An 18,831-nucleotide genomic window follows, 5' to 3' on the forward strand; every position below is an offset into this window, starting at 1 on the left:
ACATGCCCAAATTAGAAAAGCCTCACCACTGGGTGTTGAAGTTTTAGTCTCACTTGCCTCAGGAATGTCTACCTTGCTTTGTTCCTTTAAGACATTTCTTAAAACCTATCTATCTGAACAAGCTTTTGGCCATATAACTAAATTTCTCCATATGTCGCTCTGTTTGTTTCGCAACACTCCTGTGCAACACCTTGAGATGTTTCATTACATCAAAAGTGCTATATAACTATAAACTGAATTAAATTACTAATTCCTCTTTAAGTGCTTAAGGCAGCAGACATCCACTTCAACAAGGTTTTCTTCTGAAACAGAAAATAAACACATTGCCTGTTTGTACACCATCCCTAAGTGAAAGGTGCCAATATGAACCATAACTGGATCCGCTCCCTCCCACTCTAAGCTCCTATCCAGCCCTGACCTGATGTCTGATTCCTTGGAGTAAAATAAAGAACTGCAGGTGCTGGAAATCTGAAAGAAACCCAAAAATTTCAGGAGAAACTCAGCAGGTCTGGCAGTATCCGTGGACAGAAAGCAGAGCTAACGTTTCAGGACAGTTCTGTAAAAGGGTCACTGGATTTGACATGTTAACTCTGCTTTCTCTCCACATCTGCTGAGTTTCTCCAGCAATTTCTGTTCTTGTTTCTGAATCCTTTCACAGAGTAGGCCATACAGTCTTCTTGAGTTAAGCTCTTGGTTACATGGAAGAATGTCTATGCCCCTCCTATTCTATCCCCTACAATCACTCCATTCCTTTTTGCTTCTCCCCCCACCACCATGCACCCCGCCACCCGCTTCCCCACCACCCCCCACCCCCCTCCACTTCCCCATCGCGTAAATTGTTTTCTGTGCCACAGTGGTATGATCAATTAGCTCATCTACCCTCCAGCCCTCACTCTCATCCAAACAAGCAGAAAGAACCTCACATCTATTGGAGAATTGCAAAGGCTGCAGCTTCTGCTATCTGGATCCCCTTAACTGATTCACTTGCAGTCACACACCCTGCTTTCCCTGACCACTGATCAAACGAGAAGACCTTATCCAATGTGGTGTGACTGCTTCCTGGTACAAAATATTGAGGTCAACTTCCACTTCCCTTGCGTGGCAATGTCTACAGCTTGACCTCCAGCTCATTAACTCTGAGCTGAAGCTGTGTGACCCATAAACGTTTAACACAGCCATGTTTACTCATGATTTTACAGGCATCAAGGAGCCCCCCATATGTTGCACCTGTACTAACACCCTTAATATGTTTTGCTTTCTTAACTAACCACCTAAATCTTTCATTCAAAAAAATTTTGTTACATATTTTATCTTTTGTTCACTTTATATATATTTTATTTAGTCCACCACGATGGAACTGATGCCACCATGATCTGATGTTACCTAATTGAATTAGATAAAAGGAGAAAACTGTAAATAGAACTCAAACAGATTGTGGATTGTGGTCCTTGCCAAATTATTCACGGAAAAGAGACAGAAACTGCAAACGGGCCCACATATAAACTGGCTGTAACCCAGCTTGTTGACTGGAGAAAGTATAAATGGGACCCACAGAGAGGTAATCTTCAGTAATGGGCTAGTATTAGGTCAACTTTTGAAGACGGAGAAGAAATTGAAATAAGACAAGAATATCAATATAATCTGACACTAAATGAGATTACTTATTAAAATGGCATGTCACTTTACATGTCTTAAGGGTATGATGTGTGGTATATTTTGCTTTGAAACACCTCTATGTTTTTCAGCCTTGCTTTTCCTTTATAATGGACTAACTTTTCAATTTCAAACTTGGCTCAATTTGATCAACATCATTACTTTACATTGAGTCTACAGACCTTTCAGATTTGATGGACCTTGAGCCTTCTTTGTAACAATAATCTCAGATTATTAAGTGTCCGACGCGATCGCTATATGGCTCCCTGACTTCAACACCCAATCTCTACCCATATCCAATAAAGAGACCAATTACAAGTTCTAATGAGAGCAGCACGGACAGAACAGTTTTGAACATCTGAAAAGTATTTTCCCCAAGTCAGAGCAAATTCCAGATAGCAGAATCAGTGCTCAGTTCTGGGTCATGTGGCAGAGCAGATCCATTCCTGTTAAGTTGTCTTTCAATGTCCACATCTATCAGTGTCTAAATCTATTTGCTAATTACCAACAAATGGCTTCTAACATTGCAAAGATGCTTCTGTTTGTTGTAGACATTATTCCTACAATGCTACACTTGGTGTCATTCTTCTGTAGAAAGGAATAGTAAGTAGATAGAGAGTGAAAAGACAACTGAATTTTACACTGTGCAAGGTTAACTTGAGCATATTTTCATATGCTGAGGTGGGAAGGAAGTATTACAATGCATGTTAATTATAGGTTACATGGTACCCCAACTGTACCAACCCAGATCGAGTACCACGTGCTTGAAATTTAAAATTAAAAGGCAAAGTATGTCTAATTATAGGTGGTAGGTCAATAACTTCAAAGAAATATTGTTATTTTTCCACCCTTTTTAATTAAAATTTCCTTGACTAAAGTTTTGATCTTATGAAGTTGAGGCATTGAAGTGCAGAAACATTAGTTTTCACTTTGAAGGTAGTTTATTTGCGCCCATCACTCCTCTGCATTATGATACATATTAACATCCTCCTATACAATTGTCAACAATGTGCCTTAAATGCAATTTGAGAAAAACATATCCAACTGAACTAGTGTCTCTGTGTGTGTGTGTGTGTGTGTGTGTGTGTGTGTGTGTGTGTGTGCATGTGTCCACTTCCCACCCCATTGTTTTGGCGTCTCTGAGTGGGAATGCCAATTTGCATTGTATTACATGAGGTCTTGTGCAATGAGCATGCATCCAGTGAGATCATCGTTTATTTCACATTGCCAACAGAAGAGACCTTTAACATATAAATGTTTAATTCATTAAATAAACTGAATGAATTTAACTTGTGGGTTAGGTTCAAGCATACTGCTGACTTTGAAAGAGATGATCATGCACCTGAAACCAAGGCTGTACAACGTGAATTAAATTGGTTTTCATTAATTGGCTTCATCAAGTGATCCATGGACCAATGGGATTGGACAGAGGGATGAGAAGTGGTTCTGTGCAGGCACACTTTGGAAAGGCCAAGCCAGTTATCAACAAGGCAAGCCCAAATAAGCACAATAAATATAAAGTCAGAGAGTCATACAGCATGCAAACAGTCCCTTCAGTCCAATTCATCCATTCTGACCAAGTTTCCCAAACTAAACAGTCCCATTTGCATGCATTTGACCCATATCCCTTTAAACCTTCCCCATTCAGGTACCTGTCCAAATGTCTGTTAAATGTTGAAACTGTACGTGCATCTACCACTTCTTCTGGCAGTTCATTCCACATATGGGACCCCTCTGTGTGAAAATGTTGCCCCTAAGGGCCTGTTAAAGTCTTTCTCCTCTCACCTTAAAATTATGCCCTCCAGTTTTGAATTCTCCTACCCTGGGGAAAAGACTTTTGCTCGTCATCTTATCTATACCCCTCATGATTTTATAAACCTCAATAAGGTCACCCCTCAACTTCCTACGCTCCAGTGAAAGAAGTCCCAGCCTATCCAGCCTCTCCTTATAACTCAAACCCTCCAGTCCCAGCAACATCCTGGTAAATCTGTTCTGCACCCTCTCCAATTTAATACTGTCCTTCCTTTAGTGGGGTGACCAGAACTGTACACAGTACTCCAAAAGAGTCCTCACCAACATCCTGTACAACCACAACATGCTGTCCCAAACAGGACAGAAAGATGTCACAAGAAGCCTTGGTGAAGTTACCAATATGCGTTTTGCACATGTGCATTTTGGGGGTGTCAGCTGACATCCTCAATCGAAAAGTAACATTTCTGTTGCCTTCTGTCCTATTGCCAAGCTAGCTTCATTAACTCAATTGCACTTCAGTGATTATGGATTAAGAATTTTTGGTAGTCGGGAGTGCCCCATGGTTCATATCTTTCTGGTATGTCATAAACAGTATCGCATTTATATGCTATCAGAGAACAGCAAACTACCTCAACTTTAATTATGCCTCTGTGAGTCCATTTGATGTATCATTCCCCTTTTCCCTTTTTGTTGAATTTAAATGGATTGAATCTGACTTAGGCCTTGGGAATGGTTTGTAGATCCTGCAGATTTAAAGCTTTTAAAACTTTTCAGCACTTCACTGTTTGATGAGCTATAATTAGTACTATTTCAGGCTTTCGTCCAGTATTTGTTAAATAGAGTTATATTTCAGGCCAGTTATGTATTCAACTTGAAACTGAATTAGAAATGAAGTCTTCTTTATTTTTTTAAAGGAATTAAGCTAATCAAAAGGAGTTATAGGGAAAATAAACTTTCCTTAGTCAAACAATGTGGGTGTAATTACCAAGAAGCACCTGAAGCGGGTGTGAGGTCAGTAAACTGGATGCCTACACTTTGACACTTCTGCCAACTTGCACTAGTGTAACACTTTTTAACACAGTAATACATCCCAGAATGTTTCGAAGATAATTTGACATGAAGCCATACAAGATGATATATGATGACTGAATGGAACCTCGGTTAAGGAGACAGGTTCTGATGAGCAATTTAAAGCAGAAAGAAAGTTAGAGACACGATGAGGCTTAGCGAGGCAGTTATAGAATCTATGGCACAGGCAGCTGAACGGATGGACACAACTGGGAACCTGGTTTAAAACTGACTGTTGCTAACTGGGTTTCTCGGTGGGGGAGGAAAGGGCAGCCAGAGCCTTTTCCAGCCATGAAGCATTTGTGAGCCATGAAGAGCAGGAGTACACTTCCCGAGTCCATCAAAGAAGCCTCTGCCACTATGTACCCTCAATGTATCCCAGCATGCTTCAGGCTCCATGATACTGTCTTGTCTTACAGGATTCCCATAAAGCCACTTTCAGGCTCCACCAAAGAAAGTTCTATTTATGTAGATGTACTTAAAGAAGTAGTCAGAAGTCACACAACACCAGGTTATGGTCCAACAGGTTTATCTGAAATCACACAAGCTTTCACAGCGCAGCCCCTTCGTCAAGTGCAGTGAGAGGGTGGAGCACACAGACCCAGAGTTTACAGGCACAGAGATCAAGGGCAGAGAGATCAAAAGATCATACAACTGGTGTGAGTGGAGTGTCAGATGACAAGTCTGTGCAGGTGACCAAGTGTGTTAGAAGCTGTGTAGGGTGTCAACAACTGAATAAGCAGCAAAGGGGTGACCTATAATCCAATTAAGTGAGGCAGAGAGGTAACTACAAAAAATTAAAACTAAAGTAGTGCTGGAGACAAACTAAATGACTGGAATTGCATGCCGAATTCAAAACTGTACAAACTAATTAAGGTAGAGAAACGATAACAATTTATCAAGGTGATGCTGTCAAAACAGGACGGTAAAGAAGATTTTACAAATACAGAACAGTGTGGTGGGGTCACCTGTAGTGTGACATGAACCCAAGATCATGGTTGAGACCGTCTTCATGGGTGTCAAACTAGGCTATCAGTCTCTGCTTGGTGATTCTGTACCAGCCTCCTCCACTTCCTCTGGCAGCTCATTCCATATACGCATCACCCTCTGTGTGAAAAAGTTGTTCCTTAGGTCCTTTTTAAATTTTTCCCCTCTCACCTTAAACCTATGCCCTCTAGTTTTGGACTTTCTTACCCTGGGGAAAAGACATTGTCTATTTACCCTATCCATGCCCCTCATGATTTTACAAACCTCTATAAGGTCACTACTCAGCTTCCAACACTCCACAGAAAATAGCCCCAGCCTATTCAGCCTCTTCCTATAGGTCAAAACCCTCCACCCTGGCAACATCCTTGTAAATCTTTTCTGAACCCTTTCAGGTTCCACAACATCCTTGCATACAGTATTCCAAAAGTGGCCTAACCAATGTCCTGTACAGCCTCAACATAACCTCTCAACTCCTATAGTCAATGCACTGACCAATAAAGGCAAGCATACCAAATGCCTTCTTCACTATCCTATCCATCTGCAATGCCACTTTCAAGGAACTATGAGTGTGCACTCCAAGGTCTCTTTGTTCAGCAACACTACCCAGGACCTTATCATTAAGTGTGAAAGTCCTGCCCTGATTTGCCTTTCCAAAACACGGCACTTTACATTTATTTAAATTAAACACTATCTGCCATTCCTCGGCCCGTTGGCCTATCTGATCGAGATCCTGTTGTAGTCTGAGGTAACGTTCTTTGCTGTCCTCCAATTTTGGTGTCATCTGCAAACTTACTAATCATACCCCTTACGTTAACATCTAAATCATTTATAGAAATGACAAAAAGCAGTGGAGCTAGCACCGATCCTTATGACATACCGCTGGTCACAGGACTCCAGTCTGAAAAGCACCACTCCACCACGACCCTCTGTCTTCTACCTTCAAGTCAGTTTTGTATCCAAATGGCTAGTTCTCCCTGTATTCCATGTAATATAACCTTGCTAAACAGTCTACCATGAGGAACCTTGTTGAATGCCTTATTGAATTCCATATAGATCACTTTTCCCTCATTAATCCTCTTCGCTACTTCTTCGAAAAACTCAATTAAGTTAATGAGACACAATTTTCTACGCACAAAGCCATGTTGAGTATCCCTAATCAGACCTTGCCTTTCCAAATACAAAATGAAGTCAAGCAATCAGGGCTTGTCTGAGATTTGAACCCAGGATCTCTCACATGTCTGCCACTTTACAACCCCCAAAGTGAGAATCATACCCCTAGGCCAGCGAGCCACTGCCCCTTGTCAAAACAAATGTGAAAACAATCTCTAAAGTAGACCTATCAAAATTGTTCAGGGGACGTCTTCAGAGGACTTGTCAAAAGGGTCAAAAGCAACTGTCACAAGTGCCTGTCAAATGGATCTATGAAGCTATCAACGTATGTAAATGTCCTACCCTTTAAACCTCTGAAAAAAATTTGGAGTGTTAAAAGAAATTCCTTATTATTTTAATGTGTCCACTGACATAAGCCTGAGAGTTTCTTTTAGTGGATTATTACTCTAAAATAAATAATTTCACAACCTTCCCTTATCACAGCAGGGTACCTGCTATTTTACAGTTTGATTTACTGCTACAAGTGGTTACAGAGTCTTTGAAATGAGACTATGAATTCCAATCTTGTTAGGAGGAATTGTGTAAATGAATGAGATGTTTGTTGTTAAAAGGCAAAATAAAATTGAAAGAATGTAAATGTACTGAATTGATTTTTATGTATAAGCATGTATTTTTTCTATATAGCGAAGTCTAGACACTTTCGCTGAAAAACCTTCATTATGTCTCATTTTTTCCCTCATTCTTAAAGTCCACTCATGGTAAATGGGTGAGTTGGCATGGTGGATGTAAGGGTAAAGAATGGTTAGTTGGTGGAGTATGAGCTGGTACCAAGTTAGCACTGGGGCTATGAAGGGCCATGAGAGTAGATACACGGGGCACTGTTGATGTGGATGATGTGAGAGGTTACAGGGTAAGTAAAGGATCATATATTGGCAACAGAAATATGGGACCTAGGAGGAGCAGGCCATTCAGGTATTTAAACCTGCTCAGCCATTCAATAAGACCATGACAGATCAACTCTACTTTCCTCTGTGTTAACCCCCACTTTCCAATAATTCTTGACTCGCTAGTCTATAAAAAACAAATATTTGAATGCTACCTTGAATAAATTCACTGACCAAGCTTCACTGTTTCCTGGGAACAAGATTTGAGAAACTAACCATCCTCCGAGTCAGAAAATGCCTCATCTCCATCTTCAAGAAGACACTTCTTATTCTTGTACTGTGTTCCCTAGTTCTACTCTCTCTTACAAGGGGAAACATCTTCCCTGAATCCATCCCTTCAAGTCTCCTCATGATTTTATCTGCTTCAATATAGCTCTCTTTTTTCGAAACGCCAATGGTTATAGGTCTAACTTGTTCAACTTTTCTTCGTAGATAAACACTTCATTCCAGGAATGAGTCTGGTGAACCTTTTATAAATTGCCTCTAACACAATTATATCCTTTTCCAAATAAATAAACCCAAACTGTATGCACCAGCCCAGATGTGGCCTCACCAATATCCTGCACAGCTGCAGTAATGCTCCCTTACTGTACGTAAACTGTCTACCTCCTCTTGACAACTTACCTTCCTACCAAACCTGGTGTCTTTGGCAAAGTTAGCTACCATTTATGCAGTCCCCACATCCAAGTTGTCAATATAGGTTGTACGTAGTTGAGGTCTCAGTACTGATCTTTGTGACAGTCCGTTCCTTACGTTGTGACAACTAAAGTAAGATTCATTTATAGAAACTCTTGGAAAAACTCAGCAGGTCTAGCAGTATCTGTGGAGAGAAAGCAGAGTTCTCATTTTGAATCCAGTGATGTTGCTGCTCAGTTTGTCCAGTAATTTCTGTTTTTGTTGCAGATTTCCAACATCTGCTGTTCTTTGTTTTATTATATAAGATTTGTTTATCCCTATGTTCTATTTCCTGTTATTTATCCAATCTGTTATTAAGCTAATATGTTACCTTTACACCACAAGCTTTTATGTAGTAATCTTTGATATGGCACATTATCAAATGTGCAAATTCAGATATACCATTCAGGTTCCTCTTTTATCCAAATAGCTTGTTGCTTCCTCAAAAAAATGCACTATCTTAAATTAGTTAAATATGGCTTCTTTTGCACAAAGTCATGTTGACTCTGCATGTTCCCATTGTGATGTTCCCTTTGTACACTTCTACACCCTTTTTAATAATGGATTCCAGCACCTAGCCTATGACAGAAATCAGGTTACCTGACCCACTCTTTCCTAGTTCCCATTTCACTCCTTTCTTAAAAAAAGCTGTTACATTTGTTGTTTTCCAACCTACAAAAAATGTAAAAATAAATTGTTCACAACATTCAACCAGCAAAGAATATTAGCTGAAGTTAAAAGACAAAATACTGGAAATACTCAGCTGATATGGCAGTACTTCATTTTTTCTAAAACTACCCTCTCAAGTCTCCTCAGAATCTTGTATGTTTCAATAATATATTCTTCCAAACTCCAGTAAGTACACACCTAACCTACTCATCCTCTCCTCATAAGACAGCCCCTCCATATCTGGCATCAGTCCAGTGTACCTTCTCTGGGCTGCCTCCAATGCCGGTATATCTTTCTTAGATAATGCTGTTCATTGTATAGCAGCTGTGGTCTGACTAGTATCTTCGATAATTTTCACAAAACTTCTCTACTTCTTTACTTCAATCCCTTTAAATATAAAGGCCAACATTCCAGTTGCCTTCCTGTTACTTTAGATACTAGCGTTTTATAATTCATGGACGATGACTTCTAAATCGTTCTGATCTGTAGCTCTAGGTGAGGGAAGAAAGATGAAGAGGCAGACAGGACAGCTTTAGGTTAAGCCATACTGCCAATGGTGGAGTGATCATGACCAGGAATGCACAGAAGGCCAGAATCGCCCTGTACCGAAACAATCTGCATTGTGTATTTCCTGTTTACCAGGTTAATCATTATATCCAGTAAACTTTATGCCAGGTATCTTCTAAAATTGGCTGTCTTCCAGTTGGTATCTCATCTTTGCTGTTTCTTTGTTTCTTCCATAACTGCTTTAAATCCGATTATATTATTGTAGTGATTGGAACGAGGGCTAGGTGGATCCATTGACTATGAGATCCTTGATTGCGGTTGTTAACCTGGGTCAATCAGGGAGCCCTGGCTGACAGATGTAAACAGGAGATTCAGAATCTCCTCATTCTAGGGACTGGCTCTGAGCTGGCTGGTCAGAGACTATGTCCTGTGCACATATAAATAAAAGGGAGATTTGGTAACAGGATACTGGCCTCTGTGCAGTTATTTTACTGGCGACGAGAGAGAACAGTATGCTCCTGAAGAAAATTTGCTGAAACAGAAATTTAAAAATCCAGGAGATTCAGAGCGTTGTCATTCTAGGGACTGGCTCTGAGCTGCCTGATCAGAGCCCATGTGCTGTGCACATGGAAATAAAGGGTGACCTACTTGGTAATGGCCTTTGTGCCGTTATTTCAATGATGCTCACTTACATGTCCTCCATTTATGTAACACATTTCGAGGGCCCCCACACTTCATTCCCCAGAATCAAATTCAACTCCGCTCCCTTCCTTGTTGAGCTACAAACATGCTTATTAAGAGCATTCTTCCACATGCGATTTAAGAGTTGTTCATATTCCTAAGTAACTTTATTTTCCCCCAGTTTATATGATGGTAATTTAAACAATTTGACAGCTCTATTACTCTTACATTTCTCATAAAATTGATTACGTATTTGCTTCTCTACCCCCTTATGAATATTTGGCGGTCCACATTAAACTACCAACAATATAATAGCTCCTTTTCTGTAACTTAACTCGAACCAAATAGATTCATTCTTTGAACCCTCTAGCCTCTCGTTCTTCTGTAGCACTGTAATATTATCCTTGATCAATACCTAGCCTCTTTTTTCTTCCTTATCCCTCCTGAATACATTGTAGCCAGGAATGTTTAGTTCCTATTCCCGAACATGTTTAAGCCAAGTCTCCATTATAACCTCTACATTATAATGATAGATATCATATATCAGCTTGTGTCTGCAGTTCAGAAAGCTTGGGCTGGATTTTTAGCCCAACAAGTGGTCAAAAATGGAGGGGCGGCGTTGACATTGAAGACAGCAGAACGAGCCTGCAAGCTATTTCCCCTGCCCTGTCCTATCCAAGTTCCCAGAAGTGGCAGTGGGCAGTTTAAATGCCTACAGGCATCCTCCTGGTGACAAAATACGATGGGCAGGTTTCTCAGACTTGCCTGGGTGCAGTGTCAGCTGTACCTAACCGTTCCAACTTCATCACTGCAAATTCCACGGTGCTCATTGGATTAAGTGCTGTATGCATGTAATGTGTAACTCTGTGAATAAATATAGTAGTGTGTAAGGATTGGCTCCTGTTCTATCCTTCATCTGGATTACAGCCTGCATTTGCCCCTCCCTGCCGCAGCCATGTAATCTGCTGGGAGACACATGCCGTTTCTTTGGGTCACAAATCTGACATGAACAAGTAGCCCCACAAAACCCGGCATGTCTGGCATCCTTTCAAGTCATTCGGAGTTGGAGTCCTTGCTGCTGAGGAACATTGAGGATGAAAGCCTCTGCATTTGATTTGGTGCATTTCTGATACTCCCCACTCAGGGCTGTGAATTTGGTAACATTGACCAATTCCATTGTGTGATGAGCAAGTGGACCCTCTGCGTGCCAGTGGAACAGCCACCCAGAGCCCAGTTAACCCTTGTGGCATTCAGCAAGTTAGTTTCTAATGAGCTAGGGCATTGTTTTCAAAATGTGTGGCTCAGACATTCCTCTCGTCAGCAAATATCTGGGAGCCAGTATGTTTGAACTAAGTGGCAAACTCTCTTTTATTCATACTGCTTTAGTAAAAAAAAAGCTCCTGCCCAAAGTGTTTTAAGCCTGTGCTGCAGTCCTGCCTCTGATGCCGAAACTGCATGTAAAGATGAGATGGAGATGTTTCAGGGTTTGAATGTTTATTTTACATCCTCTTGTTTACAATTGCACAGGGGCAGCAGAAAGGAGTCTGGGCGGAGAAAAGATCACATCGCGTACTACAGTCTGGCAACACTGGGACAGCGTAATCCACCCTGCCCCCACCCCCGGCTTTGTATGTGGCAGACCACTGAGAGCAATTGACTGAGTCAGCAGTTCCCAGTGTACAGACCACTCGACACTGTAGCCCAGAGGCTCCATTTATCATTTCCTGCAAGAGAGTTTCTTGGCTTTTCTCCTTTCAAAACAGAATTTTAACAACAACTCAGCATTCCAACAGACTCAGAATACCAAAATATATATTCTTCTCCTTGGCTTTTTGGCTGCTTTTCATTGCCAAGCAATTAAACTCTCTGCTTTTGTGTTTAAAGTCGAAATACCTCACTCATAGTAGGCAAAGTTTGCAGTTTGAGGTGTAACAACTATAAACACAAAACCTTTTGTTTTATTTTAGCACCTTCATGCTTTTGGGAGTTTACAAAGTTTCTCATCCCACTGCCACCCACCCCCCACCTCTTGTTTTGCAGTCATCCCAGACTGTGCCCAAACTAAGCAAAGGACATTTCTTTGCACCTACCAATGCTTCTTTATCTTGTAAAGAAAAAACAAAATGTACATTTAGAATTGTTTTTAAATTCATTCATTGGCTGTTGGCATCACTGGCTAGGCCAGCGTTTCTAGTCCATCCCTAGTTGCCCTTGAGAAAGTGTTGTTGAGCTACCTTCTTGAACCGCTACAGTCCATTAGCTGTAGGTAGACCCACAATGTCATTAGGGAGGGAGGTCCAGGATCCTGACTCAGTAATATTAAAGGATGGCGTGTGGCTTGGAGGGAAGTTTACAGGTGGCAGTATTCCCATGTATCTGCTGCTCTAGTCCTTCTAGATTGGAGTGGTCATGGGTTTGGAAGGTGCTGTCCAAGGAGTCTTGTTGAATTTCTGCAGTGCATGTCTAAACACTGCTGCTACTTAGCATTGGTGGTGGAGGGAATGGGTGCTTGTACATATGGTGCCAATCAAGCGGGCTTGCTTTGTGTCCTAGATGGTGTCAAGTTTCCTGACTATTGTTGAAGCTGCATTCATCTAGGCAAGTGGGGAGTATTCCATCACACTCCTGTCCTATGCCTTGTGGATAGTGTACAGGCTAGTCCAGTTCCATTTCTAGTCAATAGTAAACTCTAGCTTGTTGATAGTGGGAGCTTCAGTGATAGTAATGCCATTAAATATCTATGGGCAATGGTTAAATCCTCTCGGGTTGGAGATGGTCATTGTCTGGCACTTGTATGGCTCAATTGTTACTTCCCACTTTTCAGTCCAAATCTGGATTCTGTCCAAGTCTTGCTGTGTTTGAACATAGACATTTCAATATCTGAGGAGTCACAAATTGGAGTGAATATTGTACAGTTGTCAGTAAATATCCTCAATTCTGACTTTTTGACGGAGGGAAGGTCATTGATGAAGCAGCTGAAGATGGTTAGGTCTAGGGCACTACCCTGAGGAACCCCTGCAGAGATATCCTGGAGCTGAACAGGCTGACTTCTAACAACTACCATTATCTTCCATTGTGCCAGGTATGACTCCAACTAGCAGAAAGTTTCCTCCTGATTTCCATTGACTCCAGTTTGGTTAGAGGTCTATGATGCTACACTTGGTCAAATTTGGCCTTATTGTCAAGGACTGTCACTTTCACTTCACTGCTGAAATGTAGCTCCTTTGTTAACCTTTGAACCAAAGCTGTAATGAGGTTAGGGGTGGAGTAGTCCTGCAGAACAGGTTATTGCTAAGGAAGTGCTACTTGATAGACACGTTACATCACTGATGATTGACAGGAGAATGATGGGACAATAATTAATTGGGCTGGATTTGTCCTTTTCTTTGTCTATAGAACATACTTGGGCAACCTCTCACACTGTCAGGTAGATATCGATATTGTAGCTATACTGGAATAGCTTGGCTAGGATGCGACAAGTTCAGGAGCACACGTCTTCAGTACTACCGCAGGAATATTGTCGGGCCCATAGCCTTGCCCAATATCCAGTGACTCCAATTGCTTCTTAGTATCACATGGAGTGAATCAAATCACCGAAAGTTTGCCATCTGCGGCATTTATGCTGGAGACTTTTGGAGATGGATGATCCACTTGGCACTGCTGGCTGAAGATTGCTGCGAATGCTTCAGCCTTTTGCACTGATGTGCTGGGTGCTCCCTTCATTGAGGACGGGGATACTGTGGACCCTCCACCAGTGAGTTGTTTAATTGTCCATCACTATTTGTGACTGGATGTAGCGAGACTGCAGAGCTTAGATCTGATCCGTTGGTTGTGGAATCACTTAGCTCTGTCTCCCACTTGCTGCTTATTCTATGGCAAGCAAATATTCTTGTTTTGTAGCTCCAACAGGTTGACAACTCATTTTTAGGTATGCCTGGTGCTGCTCCTGCACTATTCATTGAATCATGGATGACTCCCTGGCTTGACAGTAATGGCTGGGATGGGAAGAATATGCAGGGCAATGAGGTTGTCGATTGTGTTGGAACATGGCTGCTGCTGATAATGGCCCATTGCATCTCAAAGATGCCTAGTCTTGAATTGTTAGACCTTTTCAGTGTTTATCCCATTTAACAAGGTGATAGTGTCGCACAACACCAATGGAAGTATTCTCAATTTGAAGACGGGACTTTTTAGCCACACTATCATGGACAGACGCAGTTGGCAGATTGGTAAGGATGAGGTCAAGTATGTTTGCCCTTCACTTCCTTCACTACCTGTCAGATACCCAGCCTGGAGGCTATGTCCTTTAGGACCTGACCAGCTCGGTCAGAGATGGTGTTGCTGAGCTACTCTTGGTGATGGACATTGAGTTTCTGCACACTTGCCATCCTCAGTGCTTTCTCCAAGTTCTGTTCGATACGGAAGGGCACAGATTCATCACCTGAAAGTGGAGCGGGCGGGGTTGCAGTGGGTAGCAGCAGTGTGTGTGGTATTCAACAGATATTCTTGCCCACATTTGACCTGATGTCATGAGACTTCTAGAATCAATGTTGAGGATTACAAGGGCTGCTCTTTTCTGACTGTACACCACTACCGCTGTGCTGCCACCTCTGCTATGTCCTTCCTGTTTCTGGAACAGGACTTGCCCAGGGATGTTAATGGGGTTGTCTTGGATATTAAGTGTTGGGATGTATTCCATTACTTTGCAAATATAACTATGTCAGACAATTGCTTGACTAGATGTGAGACAGCTCTCCCAATTCAAATGTTAGCAAGGAGATCTTTGCAGGACGAGCAAGACTGAGTTTGCCATTGTCATTTCCCATCGATGCCAAACGGTCCGTCCAGTTTCAATCATTTTCTTTCCTTTCTCGTAATTTTCTACAACTGAGTGGCTTGCTGGGGCTATTTCAGAGGGCAGTTAATAGTCAATTACATTTCTGTGGGTCTGCTTGTAGGCCAGGCCAGGTAAGGACAGTGTTCCCTTTCCTTGAAGTGAACCAGATGGGTTTTTATGACAATCGACAATCATCATGAGATTTTCAATGCAATATTTTTAATTGGATTCAAATACCACTGTCTGTAATGGTGGGATTCAAACTTGAGGCACTAGAATATTAACTGGGTCGCTGGATTACTACTGTAGTGATGATATCACTAGGCCATTTTGTAATCTCAGGATTTCTCATTTTCACTTTAAGGTCCTTTGGAGAGCAGTCATTGTTGAAATGGGAGGAATACAACACCAAATGTACAAACAGCAAGCTCCCCCAAAATAGAAAAGGGATAATGACCAGGTCATCGAGTTGAGTATAACATGTCGAGAGTAAATCTAGGTCAAGGACACCAAGGAGAGATTGCCTGCTCTTCTTTGAAAAGCACCAATATCTTTGCACCCACTAGATGGAGGCTTCTTTTAATCTCTGATCTGAGGGATGACACCTTTGACAGTGTAGCACACTCTCAGTGCTTCCTTGGAGTGTCAACCTAGTTTAAATGCTCATGGTGTGGCCCAGGACTTTTTAACTGATGCATAGGGGAGTTACCAGTTGGCCAAGGGCCACTGGTCTGAATAGCATCAATAACACTTGGCCTGTTAGGTGCCAAAGGTGCCAAGTGGGCGGCTGGATTATTCTTTCTGGCCAACAGATCGTCTCTGCTCAACGGCTCCCTGGGATTATTCAGTCTGGAATCTTGTTACGTTGAGGACCCATGGTGAATCTGCTCCTGAGAGATGCACTCAAACCTCCCCTGTGCCTTTTAGTTGATTCTTAATGCTTATTTCTCAGCTACTCACATGGGTTGAGGTCTGTGTTCTTCCAACAGTGACCTTATCTCCCACCCACTCAACCAATACCTTTTCTGGTGAGCTGTATGAAGTTTATGGTGTCTATTTTTATTTGCTCTTGATGTTTTTTGCACTTATCAAAGCAAAGGTTATCAGTTGTAGGAATCGAACATTTCTCTTACACCCACTCAAAACATAAAGCACTTTCAGTCCAAATTCTGCTTAGAACAAGTCCAATTCAACACAGAACTACTTATGTATTGTCTTAGCTCATTTTTATTCACTTTTGTTGTAACCCCATCCTTGGAGAAGCACTTTTTCCCTCTCAGTAGTATCTCTTCTTTGGGATTTTCACAGACTGTGTCCATTCAGTGCCAATTGCACCATCTATCAGCCAGTTTTACACTGGTAACCTGGTGTGCTGGCAAAAGGCCATTTTTTTAAAACAAAATTTGGGTGACATACAAAGAAAATGAAGCCTTTGTTGAATTTCAAAGGTGAAAGGGCAGTACTGTATAGCAGGATGCACCAACTAGTTCCTCCATCAGAAGGAAGGGCTTCATTTCCTATGTTTGAGCTGGAATCAAAGCCATGGTTTGATGAAGAAAGGTCAGCGCTTGGTCTCACAATACACCCAGTCCCAAGTTTTTCTTTCTCTAGACAAGTACAGGGGACACATTGTTGTGAGGGCATAAAGGATTGTAATGAGGGTGTTGTACCATTTTCTCTTTTGATTGCTTTGGAATGCAGCCCTGAGTTTGTCAAAGAGGTTCCACCTGCAGCTTTCTCTTGAATATAAGAGTCGGTTATATTTTCATAAAATGTGAAATCTATGTTAACGTTCGCTAGTCCACAGCCTAAACTCTGGGCACAGACTTTCTCATGAGAGTTTGTGCAACAAACAAACAATTAAAGCAGTGATGGACATTAGTGTGCTCAACAACAGTCAACGCTGAAGTAATTGGATAACTGATTTCTATAAACATGGCACGTCAATCAACAAGTTCAGACATCACATGGGACTTGGACAACATCCAAAAGTTGTATGCCTGGGAAGAGGTCTGTTCTCTTCCCAAACCGGGTGGGAGCCTAACAAAACACAACGTGTTCTGTCTTGCAAGTTGGATAGAAAGGGAAGTGAAATGTGGGTCAGCAAAATAATAGTAGAATCTGTGTTTACTGCCCACTGAGCCATAGGATAATAGTCCCCTACGGGACTGGTGTGCAACCACAACTCTTGCCCAAGTTTCATGATTCATTTCTAACTCACAACCATCATAGTAACCCACTACTCCTTCAACTGCTGAAGGCCTACCACGTTTATTAAAAAAAGAGCTAAATCCACTGCCTATTTCATTCCCTTCAGTCCTTCTACTTTTTTTTGCCTTCTCCGGTCCCAGGTCTTGACAGTGTGAAGCTCATTCAAAGCTCTGCTGGCTGTACCATTTCTTAAATCTTGCAGTACAACCTCTGTACACACTGACCTATGCTGACAGCATTTCCTACACTGCTGCTAGGAAGAAACTTCCAGGGTCTTGTAAAATGGCAGCAACCCCTTTCCAAGTTAGGGCTGGTGTATAGTGTGCAGGGGATCTTGCAGATGGTTCTCATATGTCTCCTGGACTCGCCCTTTGAAGTGGTAGAGCTTAGGATGTTCTCGAAGGAAACTCAGCTTGCTGGGTGGAGATGCACAAGTTGGGGGACGTGTGTAATGCCTAGAACATTGTGGATTTCAAGGCTATTATTCCAGCTGGGACCTACTCAGAATGAGAGGCTCACAGGCCTCAATACGCATGTGTTCCTGCTCATCCGTATCTACCCCATCATCCTCATCCAATGAGGATTATGCCTCCTCCATTTAGTAGCTGATAGATATACACCCCTCAGCTGCACAACGTTGCATCTTACCAGTGGATTGCGAATATCCTTGACACTGTCTGATTCAGGGACTGCCACCTCATCATGAACAAGTTGACGGTCTGCAGTATTGTTGTCCTTGTTACATAGAATGATTTGGAGTTGGGGACTAAGTGTGGTGTGTCAAAATTTGCAGATGACACTAAGGTGAGTGGTAGAGCAAAGTGTGCAGAAGACACTGAAAGTCTGCAGAGGGATATAGATAGTCTAAGTGAGTGGGCAAAGATTTGGCAGATGGAGTACAATGTCGTTAAGTGTGAGGTCATCCATTTTGGTAGGAATAACAGCAAAATGGACTATGTTTTAAATGGTAAAAAATTGCAGCATGCTGCTGTGCGGAGGGACTTGGGTGTCCTGGTGCTGAAGGTGGGGTTGCAGGTGCAGCAGGTGATTAAAAAGGCAAATGGAATTTTGTCTGCCATTGATCGAGGGATGGAGTTTAAAAACAGGGAGGCTATGCTGCAGCTGTATAAGGTCCTGGTGAGGCCACAGCTGGAGTACTGTGTGCAGTTTTGGTCTCCTTACTTGAGAAGAGATATACTAGCACTGGAGGGGGTGCAGAGGAGATTCACTCGGTTGATTCCGGAGTTGAGAGGGTTGGATTACGAGGAGGCACTGAGTAGACTGGGCTTATACTCATTGGAATTCAGAAGAATGAGGGGAGATCTTATAGAAACATATAAGATTATGAAGGGAATAGATAAAGTGGAGGCAGGGAGGTTGTTTCTGCAAGCAGGTGAAACTAGGACTAGAGGGCATCGCCTCAAAATAAAGGGAAGCAGGTGTAGGACTGAGGTCAGGAGGAACTTCTTCACCCAAAGGGCTGTGAATCTGTGGAATTCCCTGCCCAGTGAAGTGGTTGAAGCTACCTCACTGAAGGTTTTTAAGGCAAGACTAGATAAATGTTTGACCAGTAAAGGAATTAAGGGTTATAGTGAATGGGTGGGTAAGTGGAGCTGAGTCTCAAAGATCAGCCATGATCTTATTAAAAGGCGGGGCAGGCTCGAGGGGCCAGATGGCCTACTCCTGCTCCTAGTTCTTATGTTCTTATGTACAGCCGTGGCAAGTACTGTATTCCCT

Source organism: Rhincodon typus, chromosome 17 (assembly GCF_021869965.1).
Source record: "Rhincodon typus isolate 14 chromosome 17, sRhiTyp1.1, whole genome shotgun sequence".
Classification (NCBI taxonomy): domain Eukaryota; kingdom Metazoa; phylum Chordata; class Chondrichthyes; order Orectolobiformes; family Rhincodontidae; genus Rhincodon; species Rhincodon typus.